Genomic DNA, 12,245 nt, shown 5'->3' with positions numbered 1-12,245 from the left:
ACTGCGCTGCCACCTAATAATAATAATCTTTATTATTGTCACACGTAGGCTTACAGTACCCTGTAATGAAGTTACTGTGAAAATCCCCTAGTCGCCACACTACAGCGCCTGTTCAGGTTTGCTGAGGGAGAATTCAGAACGTCCAAATTACATAACTGCATGTTTTTTGGAACTTGTGGCAGGAAACCGGAGCACCCGGAGGAAACACACGCAGACACAGGGAGAATGTGCAGACTGCACACGGTTAGTGACCCAAGCTGGGAATCGAACCTGGGACCCTGGCGCTGTGAGGCAACAATGCTACCGTGCTGCCCATTCTGCTGGTCTGACCTGCTGCTGGGACAGGACATACCTAGGGGTGGTGGTCGTGATGTCTGGGACATTATCTGTAAGGAATGATTCCATGAGAATGTCGGACTGTTGCTTGGCTCATCTGTGGGTCAGCTCTCCCAAGCCCCCAGATGTTCATAAGGAGGTTGTTGCTGGGTCGATGGGGCTGAGTTTGCCATTGTCATTTCCGGTGTCCCAAGTCAATGGGAGTGGTCTGTCCGCTTCCATTTCTTATGGACTTGGTAGTGGTTTAATACAGCTGAGCGGCTTGCTCGGCCATTTCAGGGGGCAGTTAAGTTTCAACTACATTGCTGTGGATCTGGAGTCACATGAAGGACGGGCCAGGTAAAGATGGCTGATTTCCTTCCCTAAAGGGCATTCGTGAACCAGATGGGCTTTTATGACAATCGAGAGTGGTTTCATGGTGGGCATTAGATTTTAATTCCACGTTTATTTTTTATTGAATTCAAATTCTGGTATCTACCATGGTGGGATTCAAACCCAGGTTCCTAGACCATTACTCTGGGTCCCTGGATTATGAGTTCAGCGATGATACCACTATGCCACTGCCTCCACCTCCCCTAATTTGTTAAAGAACTTTGTTGAAATGTAAGCATTAAACATGGGGATATCGCAGCTGTTAAAAAATTTATCTAGTTAAAATGTTTGAGCACTATCTGTCATTCGTTACCCAGTTGCTTTAGTGTGAGCAATGTTTCTTTGGTATGTTTGATGCACAAGGTGAAAATATGAACTGGAGCATAGGAAAAGCAAATCAGAAATTCAGTGGGGATTAAACTGATTTGCATCTGGGAATTATGGATATGAATAGTGGTAAACTCTGAATTGGGAAGCGTTAAAAACAAAAGGCGACGCCTGCATGCTTCTAAATTCATTCTTTGGGTCCTTAAAATTCTGTGTCTGGAGTATTCGGCGAGTAGTGTGTTTACTTAAAATGATAAAAATCTGTCTGAGAAGTGTATCTTTTGATTTACACATCAATGAATACCCTTTCCAAGTGTCCTAAATAACGATGGTATAGAAGCCATAATTCCTCCTGGGATACCCAATGAAATGGTTTCTCATGTTAATTTGGGTCTAATCATGTGGTGCAGAAGCAACAGCTAATCGTCATTCAGTGACACACCCACTGGAGTGAGAAGGACAGGGAAATAGATAAACTAAGTATACCAAGAAAGAAATTGCTGTAGTAAGCTCATAACATCTGATGTCAAATTGTCTGTTGTGGTCTTGGAATGCATATCTTTTATTTTTAATTTCCATTGCTAGTGTGGTATTTCTTCACTAATAACCACACATTTGACTTCATGGTTTAAAAATAAAAATGGAATAAAGATAGAAGATGATGGATACATCTGCAAAACGCATCCAAGAAACAACTGGCTTTGTTACTTCAATTAGAATCTGGATCAAATCTCAATAACTGAAGTTGATTTAAATTAAATGCGAGGGTCAGACGACTGCTTCCATTCACACAATTGTTCCGGGACCTGTTTGTGGCCAACAAGCAAGCAGAAGAGTAGCCAGGTAGCCAAGAATCGGGGGGAAAGTAGCCAAAGCATGAGAGGGAGAGATAGACTGAGGAGTGGGGAGGGGGGGGGGGGGGGGGGGGGGGGGGGAGAACAGCTAAACCTAAGAGGAAATAAAGGCGAACTGGGGAGGGGAGGGGGAGAGGGAAGGGACAGGAACAAGAGAGGAGAACCAGGGAGGTGGGTGGGAGGCAGGGAAATGACAGCCGGAAAAAGGGGACGGGATACGATAACAATCTTGGCATCTCCAGGAACAGAACAAGGAGAATACAGCCCACACACACAGTCGCCTACTTGTGTGTTGTAAATAATTTTGCTAGTTGTACAGAGTTGCTGCTGTTGAGCTGGTGCACAATACCCTACCAGTTATTCTATTTTACTTTATTTTCTTTATTATTATTACATTTTTTTGGTATGTTTGGGTGTGCCCTTCTCTTCTCTCTCTCTCCTCTATATATATATATATATAATATATATATATATATTATGTTTGTGTGTGTATTATATATATTTCTGATTCGGTGCACATAACGGTAAATATACTTTGTTCAAAAACCCAATAAAAATATTTATTAAAAAAATATTTGGATGCGATGGCCTATGTGATTAAATTACTAAATTAATAATCCATAGGGATGGGCTATTAATCTGGTAAAACTGAATTCGAATCACTACAGTGTAGAAGGAAGGAAGTCATTCGGCCCATCCAAGTCTGCACCGACCTCCTCTCGGAGCACCCTACCTAGGCCCACAACCTCACCCTATCACCATAACCCAGTGACCCCACCTAACCTTTTGGACGCTTAAGGGGTATTTTGCATGGCCAATCCACCTAACTTGCATATCTTTGGACTGTGGGAAGAAACCCACGCCAACATGGGTGACCCAAGGCTGGAATTAAACACAGGTCCCTGGTGCTGTGAGGCAGCAGTGCTAACCACTGACGTCCGACCATGGCAGTTTTAGAATTTATGGGCGCGATTCTCCGCACTCACGCCGGTTCGGAGAATAGCGGGCCGCGCAAATTTTCACGGCGACGCAGGTCCGACGCCCTCCCGCTATTCTCCGAACCCCGCACAAACTACACGTCGGGATTCCCGGCAAAGGCCTCGAACGCGCCCCCGACACGACCAGAATCGCTACTTATTGGCCCCCCGCTATTCTCCGGCCCGAATGGGCCGAAGTCCTGACGTCATCACGCACTGTTTTCACGCCGGCCAACACACCTGCTTTTCAAGTTCGTCAACCAGTCGTGCTGGCTGACGAGAGCTTCAATTAGGTGAGCGCACCGCTCAGCGCACTACTGGAGTCTGGCCACAACGGGGAAGGCATCCCCGAGAACGGGAGGGGGGGTCCAGAGCGGGGGGGAGTGGGGGAGACTGTGGGGGGAGGTAGGGAGAGAGTGAGCGAGTGACCCGCCCAACCCCGTTACAAAATGTCTGCCACCATGCCATGGCGTGCCGGTCACGAGGACACGGCCGCTGGTTGCCCTGTGGCTTACGGCCACAGGCCACTGACGCACCGGTGAAGAGGACGCAGTTAACTGCCCGTTGGATGCAGAAAGTGACCAGGGGTTAGGCTGCCCGCGTGTCAGCAGCACGACCAGGCCACCGGGTCACACAGGTATCCCGTGGCAGGCGGCTGCCGAGGTGTCGACTAACCTCCGTCTACCATGTCCCGTTTCTCTGCCCCCCACCACCCTTCTGTAGGTTAGCACAATTTCTGCGAACAGAACGGCTATGTTCTGCGCAGTGGTTGGGGCCGCTGCACTGCATTTGGAGATGCAGCAGCATCCACAGCCACAACCCGCAGTGGATGCAGGGCCAGCTGCAGCAGCAGAGGGAAGGGCCGAGGAGTTGCCAGTCGTCGAGCAGCATGGGGGGGAGGAGGAGAGAGTGAGGGTGCAGCCACGGCGCCAGAGGCGACAACCAAGGCCGAGGGTGTACCGTGCCCGGATCTCTTTCCTAACAATGACGGACATCATCTGCAGGAGGAGACTCCGGCTGAGTTGGCGGACGGTGATACATATCTGTCACCTCGTGGCGCACCTCGCCCCACGTGGAACGGGGGGAGGACACGCGATCCCGGTTGCCATCAAGGTGACGGTCGCTCTTAACTTCTATGTGACCGGCTCCTTCCAGTCTCCGAGCGGGGACCTCTCCGGGATCCCCCAGTCATTGGTGCACAGGTGTATCCGGGATGTGACCGACGCCCTCTATGCCATCGTGGACCGCTACATCACCTTTCCTGAGGACCAAGCAACTCAAGACTCACGAGCTCGTGGATTTGCCAGCGTGGCCGGGATACCAATGGGGCAGGGGGCAATCGATTGTGTTCACGTTCCCATGCGCCCGCCTGCAGGGGACAGGGACGTGTTCACAAACAGGAGGGGGACATACTCCATGAATATCCAGGTGGTATGCGACCCCCACATGAGGATCATGAACGTCTGTGCAAGGTTCCCAGGGAGTGTGCATGATTCCTACATACTGGCGCAGTCGTTCATCCCTGCGATGTTTGAGGGACGTCCTCCCCCCCCGGCTGAGGGGCTGGTTGCTAGGCGACAGGGGTTATCCGCTGAGGTCTTGGCTGATGACGTCTATATGGAGGCCTCAGACCAATGCGGAAACCCGATACAACGATGCCCATGCAGCAACCAGGGGTGTGGTGGAGCGCTGCCTTGGCCTCCTGAAGATGAGATTCAGGTGCCTGGACCGCTCCGGAGGGGCCCTGCAGTACCAACCCGATAGGGTTGCTCGCATTGTTGTGGTCTGCTGTGCGCTGCACAACATCGCGATGCAGAGGGGAGATGACCTGCTGCAGGAGGCGGAGGGAGAAGCAAGTGGCAGTGGTGCCAGCACAGAGGAGGAGGAGGAGGCTGGCAGAGTGGCGGGCGCAGCACGCAGACACGACCCTGGTGCTGGTGATGTCCAGGAGGCAGCACGACGGACCCGGCGAGGACGGCGGGCACACGACGCCTTGGTGGCAGCACGGTTCACGCGTCGTATGCGACGTCCCCGCTGAACACCAAACCACCACCACCTGCATCGCTAGTCGTGCAGAGGGTCAACACACAACTGCCACCACCACAACACCCCCCCCCCCCCCCCCCACCCCCTTAGTGTACACTGCTCCACTTCGACATCACTGGGTCCAGACGGTATGGCACAACATTGATGGCTGTGTCAGCGGGTGTGATCAGTGCCATGTGGAATGATGACAGGCCGCTCTGCGAAGAGCTGTGAGCTCAGAATCGTTAGAGAGAGTCTGTCCCATGGCAATAGCTGAACCATCCACCTTGGTGGCCGCTGAGATCATCACGGACACTCCATCACGTGCCCGCGTGGGCTAGCTGTGGGAAGGGGTGGGGGGGAAGGGACTGCACACCCGGCACCGAAGTTTCATCGCTCGTCAACCCCAGCGACACTCGTTCACCATCACGATTCCTGTGGCTGTGGAACAATCACAAGGTATTACAAGTAAGGTGGAACAGTGCATTTAATGTGAACAAATATTTACAGGTGCCCTAGCCCCTACAACTAAACTGTGCCCATCACCCGTGCCAACTTACTCAGTGTCTCTTTGTTGCCTTACGGGCCCTACCACTACGTCTAAGTGATTCCCCAGATGATACAGCAGGAGCGGAGGAGGACTGCTGCGAATCGCCCCATTCGACTTATTTCTCCTTCGGCAAGCGTTTCCTGGGGCGACCCGGCCTTGATGGGCCAGGCTGCTCTGCGGGCGTCTCGGGTGACGTTGTGCCACCCTGCTCTGCCTGCTGCCCACCCGATGCACCAGGGATGGGACGGGGGGAGGCCGAGAATTCCGGGACGTCCCGTGATGGAGTTAATGGGACGGGCCCCGAAACCACCTCCTTGGAGAGCCCGCTGGCCCCCGGGCCTCACTTTGGGACAGAGGTGCGAGCGGGGAGGTGCCCTGTCGTGCCACCGACACCTGGCGCTGCCAGTCCTGGAGGCCTGCAACGGTATCCACCAGGATCCAACGGTTTGCAGAGACGGAGTCCAGGGAGTTAGACATTCCCGCCAGGGACTGCAATCTCAACCTGTGAGTGCACAACACCATCCAGACAATGTGTCAGGCGGTTGATGCTCTCCGCGACTGACTGCTGGGACTGTGCCATCGACTTCTGGGACTGTGCCATCGACTGCTGTGACTGTGCCATGGCGTGCTGCGACTGGGCCATGACCTGCTGAGACTCGGCCAAGGCCTGCAGCGCGCCGGCAATGTCGTTTTGGCTCCGGCGCATTGCTGCCTGTGAGAGGGCAACCCTGTCCAGGGCCGAGGATGACACGTGCACATTAAGCCCAACGCCTTGCATAACCTGACCCATTGCCTCCACCGCGGATGCCACCCGTGCGGTGTCGGCCTGGGTTGCTGCCATGAGCGGCACCACTCCCTGCTCGTGGACGCGGTTCAACTCCTCTAACAGCGTCTGCAGAGTCTGGAAGACAGCCCTCATCCCGTCATTGTTTCCCTGGGTTTCTTGATGCATCGGCTGTGCGGGTGGGTTGAGAAAGTCCAGGAACTCGGAAAATGTCTGGGAGCCAGCTGCATGCTGGGCCTGGCCTGGCCTCCCCCAGTCCAGGTCCTCGGCTGCTCCGACCTCCACCTGCTCAGCTGTGATGTGCGACCCAGACTGTGACCCAGGAGCCTCATCACTAAATAGCCCAACCGGGGTGAGTGTCTCTGGGATGGTGGATGGTGTGGGAGATAGCTGTGCCGCAAGCTCAAGGTCGTCTTGGGTTGACGCCTCCTCTATGTCATCGGCCCGCTGAGAGGCCGCAGGGCGTTCGCGGGCCATTTCTCTCTCTTGCTCTGTCGCCGCCCTCTGGGCGTCCTGCTCCACAGATTCGGTTGGGGAGGATGGGACTCCCCGCTGATCGGGCACCCTCTGTCGTGTGGCCCTGGGTGAGGTGGGGGCAGATGCCTGTGTCCGCCTGGAGGCAGACGGCCCTGGTCGTTCGGCATCACGTCCTAGGGAAGAGAATGAAATGGGTTATTTAGATTCGCTCGGCCGGGCGCTGGACGGTCCCAGTGGGCAGGGTGTGAAGGGACAGAGGATGGGGGAGGTGTTCTAGTGGGCAGGGTGTGTGAAGGGACAGAGGATGGGGGAGGTGTCCCAGTGGGCAGGGTGTGTGAAGGGACAGAGGATGGGGGAGGTGTTCCAGTGGGCAGAGTGTGAAGGGACAGAGGATGGGGGAGGGGGGGGTTGTGTGTCATGCAGGGTTGTCTCACTTGTTGCAGCTCCGCCAACCTCGCATTGCGCGATCTCCCGGGTGGCAGATCCCCCAACAAGGTCCAGTGCCCTCTGCTCAAACGTGGTGAGGGGGCGCAGGATGGGCGAACCCCCTCCAGTCTTGTTCTGCTCACGGGTGTTGTGAGCAGTCTTGTCCTGTTGGGGGAGGGGGCATAGGTATAACATTACAATACGGCAGGTATCAGCAGGCCGTTCAGATACTGGCACAGTTTGGGGGTCAAGTTGTAATAAGACCATTGCATCTCTCCACGGGGGCCAGAGCGCTGGGTCTGTGACTACTTTGTCAACCACCCTCAACTCACTCTGCCCCAATCCCCCTCCACCCCCCGTGCCGGGGGGGGGGGGGTGTGATTAAGTTAAGGGGGGAGGGATGGTTGTCACCCAGGGGCACCCTCTTGGCACTTACCCTGGCAGCCCTGGTGTCAGCGAGGGGTCTGCCCCACAGCACTAACGGCAGCAGCCACCTCACGCCAGGCCTGGCGCACCGCGCTGGCAGGGTGGCGATGCCCTCTACACGGGCAGATGATGCCCCTCCTCTGCTCGATTGATTCGAGCAGCGTCTCCACGTCGGCCTCAACGAATCGCGGGGCTGCTGTCCTGAGCTCCGACATCCTGGCCTAGTTTCTGTGCTCGCCCGCGCCCTTTTACGGCGTCGGGCAGCGTCACGTGGGCGTGTTCGTAGCGTCGCCGCGTTCCGGCGTCATCGCGCATGTGATTGACGCGGCCCCGATCCTGGCCCATTTCCCGGACGTGAATACCTCGGGAAATTGGCCGTGTCGGGCCGTCGCAAAAGTCGGCCATTTTCACGGCCAACTTCGCGATTTTCCGCGGGTGCAGAGAATCGCGCCCTATATTTTTTATATTAAAAAAAATCTATTTTGGTAAAAGCCTTGGATAGTCATAAAATCTCTGCTCGTTCACTAATGTCCTTCTTGAGAAAGGATACATGCAACCGTACTCTGTCTAGCCCAGTCCCATGTGTTTGACTATTAACTATGCTCCAAAGGCACTTGATTGTATCAAAACACCCGAGTAATAACGAGTGCACAACCAAATGATGTCTTGCCGGTGACGCCTGCATCTTTGGAATTAACAATGATTTCACTGGGTTTATAAATGCAGGACCATAGCACCATTAATTTGATATTAGAAGCAATCTTTGGAACTGTATTTTGCAGTTCAGCCAAGCAAAAGTTTAATCCATCTATTCTCTCTCTCTCTCTCTCTCTCTCTCTCTCTAACATGTTGGTGAATCTATTGTGGAGCAAACGAATAATTACATGACTCCATTTGTTCTTGCTTTAACAAATCTTTGAACCAATGTCATAAAAAATGCTTCCTCTGAATAGCCTTTGAATTGTTTCATTTGGCGCAGCTGTTTTTACCTGCGTAGGTTTTAAGTTTCCAATTGAGTGACTGTTTCCATCTTTTTATGATTTGTATTTCCGATCACCAGATTTCGTACTATTTCACTTTGTGCGCTGTCTATACTTGTCATCTCTGGTAGGGTGTGTGCATACATAGTACGTGGGAGGTTGTGGAGTCTCTTTATTTTTTTATGAGCTGTCTGTCAAATGTATTTGGCTTCCCTTTTCCACACCTCTGCCACTGCTGCCCACCATTAAAAGTGGCCAATGTCAAATTCGGGCTCAGCAGCTCACTGTTGCACCTCAAAAATTCTGAGATTGGATGCTCCAAAATTCATGTGAAATTGTCTAACCCCCTGCTGTCACAGTAATTGGTGCTGCAACCTGCTGTAGTTCCATCTTGTACATAACTGCTCAAAGTAAAACTTTGGATTTGTGTCTTGTTGCAACCTCTTGATAATTGATTGTTAAACAGTGCCATTTTTAGATGCAAAATATTTGTGTGTCATTTCTTTAAATCGTTTAGGCCTTTGCTTTTAATCCAGAAACTGGTAAAACAGTTCTTTAAATTTTAATGTGTTGGAGATGCTTAATTAAATTAATGGTACTAATATTGTAATTATTATGGGTGCTGATACATAGATAATGCAATGATAGGCCACCTTTTAGCGCAGGACAAATATGATGAATAAGCATTTCAGTACTAAACTTCCATTAAAATGCTTGTTAATCGTTTAGTCCTTTAAACTTGAAGATCTAGTGGAACTGGGGTTGGCAAGGTAGCACAGTGGTTAGCACTGTTGCTTCACAGTGCCAGGCACCTGGGTTCATTTCCCAGCTTTGGTCACTGCCTATGTGGAGTCTGCACGTACTTCCCTTGTCTGTGTGGTCTTTCTTCGGGTGCTCCAGTTTCCTCCACAAGTCAACGAATTGGACATTCTCCCTCAATTCTCCCTCTGTGTACCCGAATAGGCACCGTAGTGTGGCGACTAGGGGATTTTCACAGTTAACTTCTTTGCAGTGTTACTTGTGACACTAATAAAGTTGAGTTCTTAAGCACGGATCTATTACTGAAAAGAAAAAAAAATTGCATTCATGTAGCACCTATGTTATAAATATTGAAAGTCACCACACAGTGCCTTCATTTGGAATATGCTGACTAGCAGTGGCTTAATAGGTAATGCTCTGCTTCTGAGACATTTTTGGAGACTTTGGAGTAAAATCTAAATTGAGGGAATGCTGTGCTTTTGGAGGTGCCATCTTTAGAATAAAAGTTAAATTGAGGTTCCGTTGCTCTTTGAGGTGGACTTAAAAGATTCCATCATACTATACTATTTTGAAGAACAGCCCTGTTTTCCCCTGTGCCCTGGCCAATATTTATTGTTCAATCAACATCACCTAAAGAGGAAAAACCGATTATCTGTACATTATCACATTGCTGCTTTTGGAACCTTGCTGTGCACAAATTGGCTGCTGTGTTTTCTACACTGCAACACTGACTATGCTTCAAATTACTTAATTGGATGTAAAGCGCTTTGGGGCATCCCGAGGTCATGAAATGCAATACATAAAATGCGAGTCTCTGTTACTGGTTATGGGAGAAAAATTGGTCAGAGCGCTGAGAGAACTTTGAATTCTGCATCCGTATTAACACCCGAATTGGACAAATGTGATTGTAGTTTAATGTCTCATCTGAACGATGGAACCTCTGACAACATAAAACTCGTAATGCATCGAAGTGTTGACGTAGATTAGGTATTCAAATCTTCAATGGGACTTGAATGACACCATCAGACCCAAAGGCAGGAATTTTACCAATTGAACTATGAGAGCATGTGTGCCAGTGAAAGTGTTTGCAGTAATTAATGCACATTGTCGTGCCTTTAATGCCTGGTTTAAGTAGGAGCTAAATTTCGTAAATCAAAATGGGATTATTTGGGCTATTGATCGTGAACAGGGAGAAATTAGCTGTCTAGCTTCTCTTGGCTGCTAGTTTTCCGATTTTAGCTAAACATAAAATGCATTTCCGAAACAGTGCTCTGGCGAATTATGCAACATTTTATGAGCATAATACAGTAGCTGGTATAGTTTGTATTATTTGTTATAAATCTTGATCCATTTAACTGGGTGCTCGCGAAACCAGAAGTCCTTCCTGTGCAATATTAGGGCGGCACATTAGCACAGTCGCTTCAGAGCTCCAGGATCCCAGGTTTGATTCCCAGCTTGGGTCACTGTTGTGGAGTCTGCAAGTTCTCCCCGTGCCTGCGTGGATTTCCTCCGGGTGCTCCGGTTTCCTCCCACGGTCCAAAGATGTGCAAGTTAGGTGGGATCACTGGGTTATGGGGATAGGGTGAGGTTGTGGGCCTAGGTAGGGTGCTCTGAGAGGGGGTTGGTGCGGACTTGGATGGGCCGAATGACTTCCTTCTAGGGTTACGGGGGTAGGGTGGAGGTGTGCGCATGAATAGGGTGCTCTTTCCAAGGGCTGATGCAGACTCGATGGGCCGAATGGACTCCTTCAGCACTAAATTCTATGAATAGAATAATCTTTATTGTCACAAGTAGGCTTTCATTAACACTGCAATGAAGTTACTGTGAAAAGCCCCCTAGTCGCCACATTCTAGCACCTGTTCGGGTACACTGAGGGCCAATTCAGAATGTCCAAATTACCTAACAGCATGTCTTTCGGGACTTGTGGGAGGAAACTGGAGCGCCCGGAGGAACCTCACGCAGTCACTGGGAGAATGTGCAGACTCTGCACAGACAGTGACCCAAGCCGGGAATCGAACCTGGGACCCTGGCGCTGTGAAGCAACAATGCTAACCACTGCGTGCAAAGCTCTGCAAAATAAGTAACAATTGGATTATTCTTGGTATTTAAGGGAAATAATTGTATAATAGTCCATTTTTAGTTGATTTTGTTTGCTTCCTGTATAAGCTGACCTTTTCTTTTGTTGGAAAAGCAAATCCTTTTGGCTTTGTAACTCACTCGTGCCCATTTGCGTCATTCTGGGGCAGGAGGATTTTTTTAGCTGTTGATTAAATGTACATACTTATAGTTTAGGTACCAGCGATGCGGAAATGAGCTGCTGTTAATTGCAGTACAAACTTAATACAAATAACTACAGTTTGAGCAGTGTTACATGTTGCCCTGGGTGTGAATTGCACACTTGGTTGCCAGGACTGAGCTCTGTACATGTATATGTAAGTGCTTCACATCCACAGGTCAACGTTTAAATGTTTTCCAATGCATCCGAGCACATCTGCTCCCGAAACATTAAAAAATACTTGAGTTTGTAAAATGCCCAAATGGATTAGTCGGTTGCTTGAGCACTTTTAAACTAGACTTCACACTGTTTTGGAGTTGGGTTCTATCAAGTCCAAGTTGAGTTTGTTTACCCGGAGAAGTCTTGACCAGCTGAGTTCCAGAATTGTGCTGCCACGTTTTCTGCGCTGACATGCAGCAGGATAATCTTGTACATCAATTACTTTATCCTCTGAAACCTAGTGTTAAAATCGGATATTGTTTCTAAAAATGTAATTATGTAAATTGATCTTGACCTTCTGCTAGAAAAAACTGAAAACCTAAGTTCTAAAGATTGAACATGTTGAAATTGCTAATTTTGAAACTTGGAGTTTTGCATATAAGGTTTCAGTTTGGCATAAAGGCCATACAGTGCACAATTTACACAACTTCTGCATGTAAAGATTTTTTCCCATGTTC

The 12,245-nt window shown here is 50.1% G+C and overlaps 1 protein-coding gene across 18 annotated transcripts in view; it reads left to right on the top strand.

Moving 5' to 3' along the window:
* Positions 1–12,245, top strand: part of LOC119953376 (transcription factor 12-like) — a 193,134-nt gene that overhangs the window by 94,336 nt on the left and 86,553 nt on the right. The gene's annotated exons all lie outside the window — the stretch shown is intronic.

The sequence above is a fragment of the Scyliorhinus canicula genome, chromosome 18, assembly GCF_902713615.1.
Source record: "Scyliorhinus canicula chromosome 18, sScyCan1.1, whole genome shotgun sequence".
Classification (NCBI taxonomy): domain Eukaryota; kingdom Metazoa; phylum Chordata; class Chondrichthyes; order Carcharhiniformes; family Scyliorhinidae; genus Scyliorhinus; species Scyliorhinus canicula.
The sequence above is the reverse complement of the archived record's forward strand: the minus strand, read 5'-3'. Positions and strand labels throughout refer to the sequence as shown.